Genomic DNA, 12,735 nt, shown 5'->3' with positions numbered 1-12,735 from the left:
GTGCCATGTGGGTTTTCTCCCTGGCTGGCCGCAATCAAACCCGTGCTGCAGAGGCTGAGGACAGCTTCACAGCGCTGCGCTCAACCCATTGCACCACCGGGGAGGCCCTATTGTTATTTGTTTTTAATGTGTATTCAGATTTTAAAAATTTTTTGAAACTGTCGTTCTTGAAGAAAGCTAGAGTTAGGAGGACCTCAGAAGCTTTAAGACAGTCACAGAACAGCAATCAGGGGCGGGCAGATAACAAAGAGCTGGCACTCTGGATCAGATGGAACTGGTTTGAATCCCAATTTATTGTTGTGTGTCTTTGAGTAAATCATTTAACTTTGTCAGGAAAATAGAAACCGTAAAAATAGAATTTTTCCAGAGAGAATACAATACAGTGAAGTAGTTAAACTGGTGCTGGGGAAAAAAACAAAACACCTTAAACTGAAAAATAAGCTGGTTACTGGAGGGAAAAGGAGAGAGGGGAGAGGGAGTGGGAGAAGAAAGGGACGGGGCACTGGCATGGAGGATTGGTGGAGGGTGAGTGAAGCATGTGCACATAAGGTCCTATGAAAATGTATCCCAAAATTTTACAGATAAATAGATGAATGACCAAATAAAATTTGAAGGGTAAAATGGGTTCTGGAGGACCTCCAAAGCAAAAGGTAACACAGCACAAACTACAGGTGTACCTATGCCCCCAGGTCTGGGGTCTGAAGTGTCCAGAATCCAGAAGCTGGGAGGAGGGACCTTGCGTAGCCTATACCTTTGATGTGAAGGGCAGTTCCTAGGAAGACAGTTGACAAGAACAAGCAGCAAAGGAAGGGACAAGTCTCTTCTCCCTCCTCCTGGCACCTCTTGTGTGCAGAGCCTGTCAGGCAAAGCAGAAATATGATCTGTGGGGTCCCAGCATCTAGGGTACAAAGCAACTTAGAGGATGGGTGTGTCTGCACCCCTCCCTGAGAGTCAACTTCTTCAACAATGAATTAGAAATGATAAAAGCACTTACCTCAAAATTTCATTATGAAGATTAAATGAAATAATGAATCTAAAGTGCTCAGCCTCGAATCTGGCAATTAGCAAGGCTCCATGTTTGGTGGCTCATTGTTAATAAATTGTATTAAGGTCAAGACAGATGCCAATAAAATCAGTGTCAAATAACAAAGAGACATTTACTTTACATGCAAATTATTTACTCACGTGTGGGGAAATCACTTGGTGGGGTAGAGGAGAACACAGAGGGAGGGGAGAAGGGAAAAACTGCCTAATTTAGGAACTACATTGATTATTTCTAGTGTACACGTTGGGTACATTGATGACCTAGAAGCTAGCAGTGCCAAATCTTGACACTCTTGTTTGAGTAGGCTGAATTCAGAGATATCAGTTGATGATTCTCTGGAACACCCAGAGCCTGGTTGTGAGCACACATGACCAGCCCATGAGCTGCTTCCTTCCATCAGCACCTCTATTAGGCGAGGACTGCAATGTCGCCCTCATGAAGAGGTCACACGGATCAGCACTTAATCTGGGTTTCACCCAGTAATTCTCAATGTGGACAGATGTTGGAATTGCCTGAGGAACATTAAGAAAGTGATGCTCAGGCCTCCCCTGGTGGCACAGGTGGCTGAGCGCAGTGCTGTGATGCTGTCCATAGCCTCTGCAGCGCCGGTTCTATTCCGGCCAGCCGGCGAGGGTTCCACATGGCACGGCAGACCTGTCCTGTCTCACCCCGCTGCTCCCCTCAGCAGTGTATTTCATCAGTCTGTCTGTTCTGTACCCTGCTCTGTCTCTGGTGAATCCTCTCACCCTCCCGCACATCTGGCCTGTACCCCGGTTCTTGTATAAATAAATCTTTACAAAATAAATTAAAAAAAAGAAAGTGATGCTCGACTGCATCCCTAGAGATTCTGATGTAATTGAGCTGGATGGGGCCTGGTAACCAGGATCTCTAAAATCTCAACAGGCTTGAGAACCCAGTTCTAAACAAGCAAATCAATTTGAGTTGGTGTACTAGGGTAAATGAAGATTGCTCAGGCTTCTGTTCTGTTTGCCTCCATGGCTATCACCTGTGGCAAATGCAGGAGGCACTTGGGAGGGTGGGCTGGCACACATGCCTGACACCTGGAGTATGGTGTGGGTGTGCATTAAGTGGGCATGAGAGACTGAGCATACAGGGGCAGCATCACAGGATGAAGGGCAGCATCGGACCCTGTGAGAGTGCAGGAGAGAGAGGCCGACAATGCCGGAGAGCCCTTCTGGCCCCCCTGCCTGCCCTGCACCTGGTTGCCTCACTACAAATAGTGTTGAAAGATCACTAAAAGCCTAAAAAAGCCACTGAGGGCTCCAGGACTCTCCTCTGCCTGCTCTGTCCTACTACCTGCCTACATATACTACAATTGGTATTGTCAGAATTAACATATCAATTCAATTTTTGAAAGAATGGTTTTATAAAGAAATAATTAATAACACATCAATTTTTTTAACTTTAGAAAAAGAAAGATAAAGCATGAAACTTGACTAAAACAGTTCAAAGTAAGAAAGAAGTAAATACTTAATACCTCTCCCAGGGCTCCTAAATTAGACTCCTGGGGACCTAGATTGGAATCTGGAATTTTACAGAGCTCCCCAAGTGATTCCGGTGGTCACGTCAGCTGGGAAACCCTGCAGGTAAATGACAATTAAGTCACTTTCAAAATTCCTCTTGATATTAATATTATTTGGCTTAACTTGCTGGGTATTAGGACTATTGTCAAGCTGAGTCTCCAATATGTTTGTGTACAAACATGAGATAAACACTCACAATTTATCAGTACCTATCAATATTTTTTTTGCTGATTTTTTTTATCCACATGGAAAAAAAAATCAGAATGAGGTAGTGTCTAAGGTGCACATAAGGAAACCATCCTTGAGTCTTAACCTCCATTTTCTCATTGCAAAGTATCTCACAGGTCTTTGCATGTAGTGTCAGGTAAAACACACCTTCCATGTATTTATCTGATGAGGATGAGAGAAAAGTTTTAAGCAGTAGCTCTGCAGAGAGGAGTAATAAAATGCAGTATAATTTAAATATTTGCATCCTGTAAGGAGCCTTTATTTTCTAAAAGAAAACAGAGCAAACCTTGTTCACTGTGACACTCCCAAAATTTCATGTTGAGGGCCTCTGATCTCCTCAAATCCGTCCTTTAGGAATAGCCAACTAATTAATCTTCTCCCAGACGCAGATGCTTTGGAAAAGTGATAATTAGGAGGTAAGCAAAAAAAACAAAACAAAACAAAACAAAAAACCTTTCATCTCAAATATTTACTAATGAGTAAGAATGTTCATTTGTTCATTTTACCTCAAAGAAATGAGGTAGGTCCCAGAAGACCAAAATTGGTACATCCAGTCTGGTTTCACAAAGCTCTCCTTTCTTTTTCTTTTTCATCTAAATTTCTTAGATAGTATCTTGTTTTGGTAAGCACTGGATGTTTGAAGTGGCCTTTGTTTTGGTTCATGGTTTGCAACCTTAATTATAACAATTAAGCCCTGGTAAGGTCATACCGCCAGATGAGAATGATCACAATCTATACTACACCTTATTGAGTGGCACCTGCTCACCAGTTGGGAGGCCATAGGAGGAGCAGCTTCCCCCTACTTCCGACCCATCATCCCAAGACTCAAAGACAGGGTGGGGGCAGGGTGAGATTACAAAGGAAGAGGCAGGAAAATGGGGTAAACCTTCTAGACTTCTAAACATTTTCAAAATAAATCTTTTTTGAAGAGCTAATACCTGCATAAGGCACAAAATTCAAAAGACATAAAAGGGTCAATAGTGCTTCTGAGTATACTTCTCGGAGACACACTACATGTAAACAGAGAGGCAGGGCATGCACAACTCCAGGGAACCCAATTCCCATAGTTTAAAATTTTTATTTTTTTCAAGACCAAGTCTTTTTTTTCTATTATATAAATAATATATTTCCTTGGGGGAAACATGGAAAATACTGAAAAACCCAAAGCACATAAAGATAATCTGTAATCCCTGCCAACTAACGATAACATCTACCTACATTTGGATGTGGTTCCTTTCAGTTCTTTAAAAAACACATACATTAGCTAAGTGCATTAAATAATATAATTGCATTAACTAATTGCATTTTTATTCCCATCTGCTAGCTACTTCAGCCCCCCACCGAAACCCAGGCCTAGCCAGGGCCCAAAGAAAGCTTTGATTCATTTGGATTAGGAATGCCTGGGGTCGTTAGGGCCCAACCATAATTGTAATTTCCTGTTCCTTGAGCTTTAGCACCAGTCCTGCCAACTGGGCAGGGGATGGAGGGAGGGCTGCAGTTATAGTCAACAGACACTACCAGGACTTTCTGGTAACTTTAAGCAACTACTGAACAAAATTGATCCCCTTATCCTTCTTGGGTTTTTAAAGAGAGTAGAGGTAGTTTCCAAAAACCTTATACCAATTAAGAGATTTTCATCTATTCATTTTGAGGTGAAAAGTGGGCAAGGTAATTTTTTCAAAGATTTACACTTATTCAATATAAAAGGATTAGCTTTCATAATGTTCTACTTTTTGAGGTAAAATTTAAAAACGATTTTCTTAACGATACCAAAAAAAAAAAAATCCACCTCCAAAACAACAACAAAAATCTCCTGTTACAAGTTAGCTACCCTGTATCTGTGGCTTAAATTATTTTTGAAATTTTAATGACCTATACAATCTGAAAGCTTCAGAATCATAGGGACATCTTATTGGGCAAAAACTCCTGGGGAAGGCTCTGTTACTTATTCATTTGCCTGCTGTAAGGACAGGAACGGGCACAGTGCAGGTTTTCTGATCCCATGCAAACCAGGTAAAGTAGGAGTCAGAGTCCTCAGTGGTTTTGCAGGTCTTTTATTAGGGTTCACCAGGCACATGGCAGGCAGGGGTGCTGGGGGGCTGGGAGACTGGCAGTCCTCCCAGCCCCCAGCAAATCTTCACTCTCTCTGGGCTCTCCGGCGTTCTCTGCTTCTGCTTTGCTTCTTTCTCGGCTTCTCTTTTGACTTCTGCTGCTGCTGCTGCTTTCTCGGCTTCTGGCGTCCCTGTGACGCTGCTCTTAAAAAGCACAGTCTTAGTGCAGGTGTACCCACTTCAGGTGCCCGCCATCAGGCATGCATTCAGGATCACAGGGTTCCCTCATCTATCCTGATGGCGGGAGGGCAGAAAAGCCTGATACCTTTTACCTTACCCTACACCCGCCTTACCCAAGATGTTCAATATGTTTGCCACATGGTGCCACTGGACAGAGCTGGCAGGGTTGGGGGGACTGGGGAAGTTGATTGGACTCAGGTTGCCTGAAACTCTGGTTCTGAGAAACATACATCTGATACTTTGTGTTATTGTCTACCCCAACAGAGGAGCTCTAAAGTCTTTATATCTCCGAATTTCTCATGGGGACATTATAAGTATCAGTATTCTCATTTTATGGAAGAGGAAATGAGGATTCTGGGGATTAAATTGCCTAAAACCACATAAATGGTGAATTGCAAAATTTAGATTATAATCCAGAGTAGTTAGATTCCAGACACATGACATCTCCCCTTTAGACACACCAGAATATAGATCAGCAGTTGAGGACCCCTGATTTGGACAATTTGGAAATTTCTTTATCTTTCTTCCTCTTCCCCCAAACCATGAAAAATGCTAAAAGAGAGGAGGAGGGGTGCCTTAAACCTTCAATGCCACTTTGATTGATGGCTCTGAGCCCTTTAGACACAATGATTCCATTTAAAAATCCAATTGAAGAAAAAATCTTAAAGAGCTAATTTAATGATGTATAAAAGTAGCAGATGAATTATCTCTGTTCACCCTCCGGTTCCCTTTCTGCTTTTTCTCCTTCTCCACATTTACCAACTTATACCCTAACTGGCCTTAATTTGATTGAACAGGATCCCTTAAGGCTGAGTAATAAATGTTTATTCACAATTGTACGTGCAAAGCACACATTTAGGACCAGGCGTCTTGAATTATAAGGGACAAACAAATCACCCGTAAAACTGATAAAAATGCAGAGTCCGATTCAATAGGTCTGGGGTGGTGCTGGGGATTCTGCATTTTGGTTTTTTTAAAAGATTTTATTTATACAAGAACTGGGGTACAGGTCAGAAGCGCCGGAGGGTGAGAGAACCCACCAGAAACAGAGCGGGGAGCAGAACAGGCAGACAGACCAAAGATACTGCTGAGGGGAGCAGTGGGTGAGACAGGAGACATCTGCCACGCCATGTGGGTATCTCCCTGGCCGGCAGGGAATTGAACCCGCGCTGCAGAGGCTGCAGACAGCTTCACAGCACTGGGCTCAACCTGCTGTGCCACCAGGGAGGCCTGATTCTGCGGGTTTTTTGTTTTTTTTTTTTTTTAGATTTATTTATTCATACAAGAGCTGGGGTACAGGCCAGAGGTGTGGGGGGCGGGGTGAGAGGCTTCACCAGAGACAGAGTGGGGAACAGAACAGACAGATTGACTGAAACACACGGCTGAGGGGAGCAGTGGGTGAGTCAGGAGAGGTCTGCTTCGCCATGTGGGTTGCTCCCTGGCCGGCTGGGGATTGACCTCATGCTGCAGAGGCTGTGGACCAGCTTCATGGGTTGTGTCTTAACCCCTCACGCTGCCAGAGAGTAGGTACTGAAACTGCTGCTCCTTGGATGACTTACTGAGTAGTGACATCTTAATTTTTCTAACTAGGTAGCTTTTGAATTGGGTCTCACAATAAATAAAACCTTTCAGGGAAGATGGGCTTTGGGGTTTTTCACCACAGCATGGTTCCATCCTGACACTGTGCAATGGAAGGCTATGTGTGCTCTGAAAGGAACTGGGAGCCTCAGCAAAAAGCAGTACAGTATGTTTTTATTTCTCTTCAAGTGACTTTCTGGGCTTTTGAAGTCACATCAACAGTCAGTTGCCAACTTGATTTCTAACAATGGCTCTTTACGGAACCTCCACTTTTACATTTGTCTCATGCATAAAATTGAATAGTGAATTACCCACTTAATTAAGATTGTGGAGGTAGACCTATCAACCTATGTAGTGGGTCATAGTTTTATATATGATCATATAATTCTTGGTTTTGCTCTGGGCCTTCTTTCTTTAGGATCATAGAACTGTCTTCCTGAAAGAGCTGTAGCAGTCCTCTAATATCACCTTACAGAAGAATTGTGGTCCAAAGAGGTGAGTGACTTGTCCAAGAAGACATACTGTCCCATCGTGCCAGAATCCAGACATCCTCAGTCCGAGGGCACTGGGACAGGGCATGGGGGGCGGGCGTTTCGTACTAATTGTTGCAGGCAGTCCAAGGTGCTGGAGTTCTCCTCTGTGTCCTGTGATACTTCCTGTGAGGAGCCTGTGACATTGCTGTCTTCATTTGTATACCTTTTAGGAACCCACAGACTACAAGCAACTAGGGACTTATCTAGCAAAGAAGGTTGGGAAAATTTACTAGACAATCCCAAGCTTGGCTGGATGGGCTGCTATCAGCAGCTGCCATCTCTGAGGTCTCAGTGGTGGAAAAGTCAGGGGAAGGGAAGAGCATAAGAACTTACGTGGTTGCCAAGACGAACAGAAAGCACATGTGAGGCTGTGTGACTAACTGCCCCCATGTTTTTGCCTTGTAAGCTCTAGCACATGGGAAGGCAGTCTAATGAGCTGCCACTTGTTGTGAATTAGCACTTCCCCAGAACATGAACGCTGGTATTCTGGTGGGTTCTATGTTTAGCATTACATGTCTGGATATTGGCAATGACTTTTAAGAATTTAAAAAAGAAAATGCTTGGGAAAGAAAATTTCTTAGTGTAAATTGTGACTGAAGCAACCTTCAAAATATTTTCTCTTTATTAAGTATGTGACACTTATTAAGTACCTGCTGTATGCAAAATAAATACAAGTCCTGTACTTCCTTCCTTTCCCATCCATTCATCCTTCCATCCTCCCATCTCTAGACAATTTGGTGTTGGCTGAAAATACAGACGTGCGGGGAAACAAAGGTTAGTAATCTGACATACATGGAGCCACATTATTAAATAATTCAAATGAATAAAACACATGTAAAAGCATTTCTCGAAGTCTGTCCCACAAAACGCATATTCCATGAGACATGCTGGTAAAACCAACCAACCAAAGGAAGTTCTGTGCTTTTATTTAATTGGGGGAATGCCCTCAAGGTTGCATATGGAATCTACCTTTTACAGATGTAGAATGCCCATTCAGGTATTAAAATCTCTGAGAAGTACTTTAGGAATGAAACATTTAAATTTTGATTAAACTTAAAATATGCTCTGCAGAGGATATATGTTTGAATAATTTTCTTACTGCCCTATGATGTGGTAAGTACTGAAATGACCTGAGTAAGCATTTAGAAACTTAAGGGAAATTTGACAGGATAGTTTGTTAACCCTAATAATATAAAAAGGGGTGTCTTTTTGTGTGTCTTAAGTCCACTGACTTTGATTCTGTATTTATTACATTTTACAAAAAATCTGATCTGAGACAAATTGGAAATAAAACGATTCTTCATCTGAGACAATTTGAGAAACACTGGCTTATGACAATTTTTCCAGATGTTTTTGACCAAAGAAGTCCTGTGATAGGCCACTTTGTAAGGAAATTGCATTTGGCGCTCTGTATTTTGGGACATGCCAGTCAAAAATTTAACCAGACATATTCAATTTTTCCTTAACAATTTCCAAAGCACTACAGGATTTTGAGTACCTCAAGCTCATAATTTGGAGCAGCAGTTTTTACTGTGCTAGATACAGCTGGGTTGTAGTTTTCATCACCAAACACATGTCCACACAGATGACCAGGCTGCAATGTTTACCGTGTAAAGTGCCCAAGGCAGCATATTAATGGTCAGAGACAGTCCTCGACAGCCTGAGCAATGAGACCAATAAATAAAATTTGCAAAAAAGCAAAAACATAAAAAAAAAGGAGAGACATGAGGTGAAACACTTTGTGCTAATTAAAATTTCATGCGCTGTCAAATCAAGTGCTCATATTTAAAATAAATTTAAAACTGTCATATATGAAAATTTTATTTCATTTTATCATTTCTTCAAATCTGAGCTGAAAGGACTTTCTTTTTAAAAAATATCCTTATTTCCTTCCAAATTACCTCAGCTCAGTGCTAATTTAATCTCTTCATTATTAATTCAAATCTGCAAAGTTAAAATAAACCAATTTCTCTCTGGATCTTGAGAGGAAAAAGACATGATTTTATTTTAAAATGTATCCACACGATTTCCCTCTGCAGTCTGGGTTCCTTCTCTTCTGTTTACTGCCGTGTATCTTAGGACTTTGTTTCCCAGACCCTCTTGTCTTTGGGCTTCTGTAGCGCAACCATCCTATCCCGGGTGGGTTCATTACCGGTTCTAGCAGCTATGCTGGCGTCCTCACGCTCTCCGCTGCTCGTCGCCACCGTCCCTCTCACTCTGCCATGCCCCGTCGTGCTCCATCACGCTCCGCTGCGCTCCTCCGTCCTCCGCAACACGCCACGCACGCCACGCACGCCACGCACGCCACGCCTTTTGGCCTAGTGCGCATGCATGGTGGGAGGGCGGGAAAAGCCTGACGATTTCCCCCACCACCACCCACGCGTACATACCCCACAGCTTTACAGTAGGAAACCCCAGAGAAAGACTGGGACAGAGGCACGGGGAAGAACTGGTCCCTTCTGGGTTCTGTGGCAAGGTTCCTACAGTGAGGATGGCTCCCAGCACCTGAAACCTGGAGCCTCTTCCTCAGGCCCTCAGTCTCGCTGGTCCAACACCTCTAGTGTGATGTCAGCACCTGCCCAGGCCTCTGACTTGACATTTTCAGCTTTGGCTGGCGCTGGTGGTCCCAAAGCTCTACCTGACATCCCCAGCAGCAGGTCAGAGAGGGTGCATCCGGTAACCCTCCCTCCCCTTTTCGTTCACTAGCCCTAGGCGTGATTTCCTCCAGTAACTGACACTTGTGTTATCTAATCTCCCCCCTTCTATCCTTTAAGCCCTTTCAGTACCTTAGTGACTAGTTGCCTGTATTAATCCTTTCTGTTTGAAATTCTAGCAAGGCACTCACTGGAAAACCACTCTGAAGAAAAATTATATTAATGCCCTATTTAAATAGGGTATTAGTGAATATGTGTTTATATGCCTATGTAGTGATACAGTACATGCATATGTATTTTAATATCCAGAAAACACTGCCCTTGAGACTAAATGTTAAACTCCACAGACAAGAAACATCTCCCTCTACCAAAATTTTTATAAAGATGTAATTCGGGGGCCTCCCTGATGGTGCAGGCAGTTGAGCGCCGCACTGTGAAGCTGTCCACAGCCTCTGCAGCGCTGGTTCTATCCCAGCCGGCCGGCCAGAATCCCACATGGTGCAGCAGACCTCTCCTGTCTCGCCCGCTGCTCCCCTCAGCAGTGTATTTCTTCAGTCTGCCTGCTCTGTTCCCCACTCTGGCGCGGGTGACTCCTCTCACCCTCCTGCGCATCTGGCCTGTACCCCGGTTCTTGTATAAAAATAAATAAATCTTAAAAAAAAAAGATGTAATTGAACATAAATTAATGAAACTAACAAATAAACAAAATTGTAGCTAATCTGGTGGTGGATAAATTGGAGTGAAAATCTGTATTTTACAAAATATGTAATAATAGATGCTGGCTCTCCAAATGGATTATTTAATGTATTTTCCTAGGGTTTCACTTCAAAATGTGTTGAGTTAAAATTTCCCAAAGTGTGTTCCTTAGATCATTTGTCTTTGCATAGGAAAAAAAAGGGGGGGGTCTCAAATATGACATCAGTGTAAAAAAATAATAACAGTACAAAACACAACAAAGCAAAACCAATTATAAATCAGAGACACTGCAGGGGAGGAAGCAGGAGAGGGATCAGAGGGAGGGAGGGAGGAGCACAGGGGACTGAGGTGATGGTGCACGGGTGCATTGGTGAAGGAAACTCTATGGGGACTACACATGAGGGGGCGAGGGGAATCAAATATTGTTTAAAAATGAACAATGATGTAAAAAATTTTTAAAAATTAAAAAAATAAAGAAAAAGCGGTTCTGTGTTGATGCAAATCTGGGATTTAGAATATATTATACCACTCCATTCTGAGATTCACATTGTATGTTAGCGCCTGTCTGTCAGACTGTTAAAATACTATAGATTGGGAAGCTAATAAACAGAAATGTGTTTCTCAGAGTTCTGAAGACTGGAAGTACCAGGTCAAGGGGGCACGATGGTTGGTGCCTGGTGAGAGCCCCCTCCTCAGTTGCTGACTTCTCCATGGGACATCATTTCATGGGAAGGGTTAGGGAGCACTGTGGGGCCTCTTTTGTAAGAGCATGAATAGAAAACATGGTGTCCACCCTCATGACCCAAACACTTCCCAGAAACCCCACCCCCAAGACTACCACATCATTATTAAGATTCCACCCAGAAGGACACATTCAGGCCAAACCTATTAGCATGTAAATGGCTCTGAGACAACCTGCAGTAGAATGAACTGATTAATTTTGTTTAAATACAATTTTCCAGAAAGTAATTGCCATTCAGATTTTTTTCTACTTATCAATTGTTAATGGCCATATTTTAGAAGTTATTATGGACTAGGCATTTTGAAACAATTATTTTCATTAATCCACTGCGTCTCACTCTCACACACACACACACACACACACACACACATTCTCCTCTTTTAAATTGAGATATAATTGACAACACTGTCGAAGTTTAAGGTATATAATTTGATGATTTAGTTAACAACTCTATCACCTCACATAATCACCTTGTGTGTGTGTGGGTTGAGGCCATCTAAGATCTACTCTCTTAGCAACTTTCAAGTATATAATGCACTATTTTTAACTAGTGATTATGATGCATACTAAACTCCAGAACTTATAACTGACAGTTTATATACTCTTTGACCAACATCTTCCCATCTCCCAATCCCTGGCAACTACCATTCCACTCTGTTTCTATGAAATCAGTGTTTGCAGATTCCACATATAATTGAGACCATACAGTATTTGTCTTTCCTGTCTGACTTACTTAACTTAGTGTAATGCCCTCAAGTTCCATTCATGTTGCAAATGGCAGGATTTCCTTCCTTCTCGTAGCTGAATAATAGTCATGTGTGTGTGTGTGTATGTGTGTCTGTGACATTTTCTTTATCCATTCATCCATCAATGGATACTTACATTATCTGTTTCCATGTCCTGGCTATTGTGAATAAAGTGGGGAGGGGTACAGACAATGATTTCATATACCCAGAGGTGGAACTGCAGGATTATATGGCAGTTATATTTTCAAATTGTTGAGGAGTCTCTATACTGTTTTCCATTGTGGCTGCACCAATTTATACTTCCACCAAATTGCACAAGGGGAGGCCTCCCTGGTGACCTAGGGGTTAAGTCTCAGCACTGTTACCAGAGGGCCTGAGTTCAATTTGGGCCAGAGCTAACCCACATAAGGTGCAGCAGACCTCTCTTCTCTCGCCCTCTGCTCCCCTCAGCAGTGTATTTCAGTAGATCCGTCTGTTCTGCTCCCCACTCTGTCTCTGGTGAATCCCCTCACCCACCCCCACACCCACCCCCGACACCCTGCATTTCTGGCCTACACCCCAGTTATTCTATGCAAAAAAAACAAAACACAACAACAACAACAAAAACCCAACAAACCCAAAGTACACAAGGGTTCCTTCTTGCTACTTCCTCACCAACATATAATATCTCATCTTTTT

The 12,735-nt window shown here is 42.6% G+C and overlaps 1 protein-coding gene across 4 annotated transcripts in view; it reads right to left on the bottom strand.

Annotated features, from left to right (window-relative positions):
- TLN2 (talin 2) overlaps positions 1–9,477 on the bottom strand; it is a 451,133-nt gene extending 441,656 nt beyond the window's left edge. Inside the window, exons 1-3 of one of the 4 annotated variants that reach the window (XM_054687829.1) lie at positions 9,372–9,477; positions 3,104–3,209; positions 2,544–2,646 (exon numbers count right to left, since the gene is read on the bottom strand). The gene's annotated coding sequence lies outside the window, so the exon portion shown is untranslated. Of the gene's footprint in view, positions 1–677; positions 857–2,543; positions 2,647–3,103; positions 3,210–9,371 lie in introns of those variants that run through there. The other 3 variants (XM_054687842.1, XM_054687839.1, XM_054687820.1) reach the window with 3 other exon arrangements.
- Positions 9,478–12,735: the final 3,258 nt, after the last annotated feature.

The sequence above is a fragment of the Talpa occidentalis genome, unplaced genomic scaffold (assembly GCF_014898055.3).
Source record: "Talpa occidentalis isolate TD23 unplaced genomic scaffold, MPIMG_talOcc4v2.1 talOcc4.11, whole genome shotgun sequence".
In the NCBI taxonomy this organism is placed as follows: Eukaryota; Metazoa; Chordata; class Mammalia; order Eulipotyphla; family Talpidae; genus Talpa; species Talpa occidentalis.
This window is presented reverse-complemented; position numbering and strand designations above follow the sequence as displayed.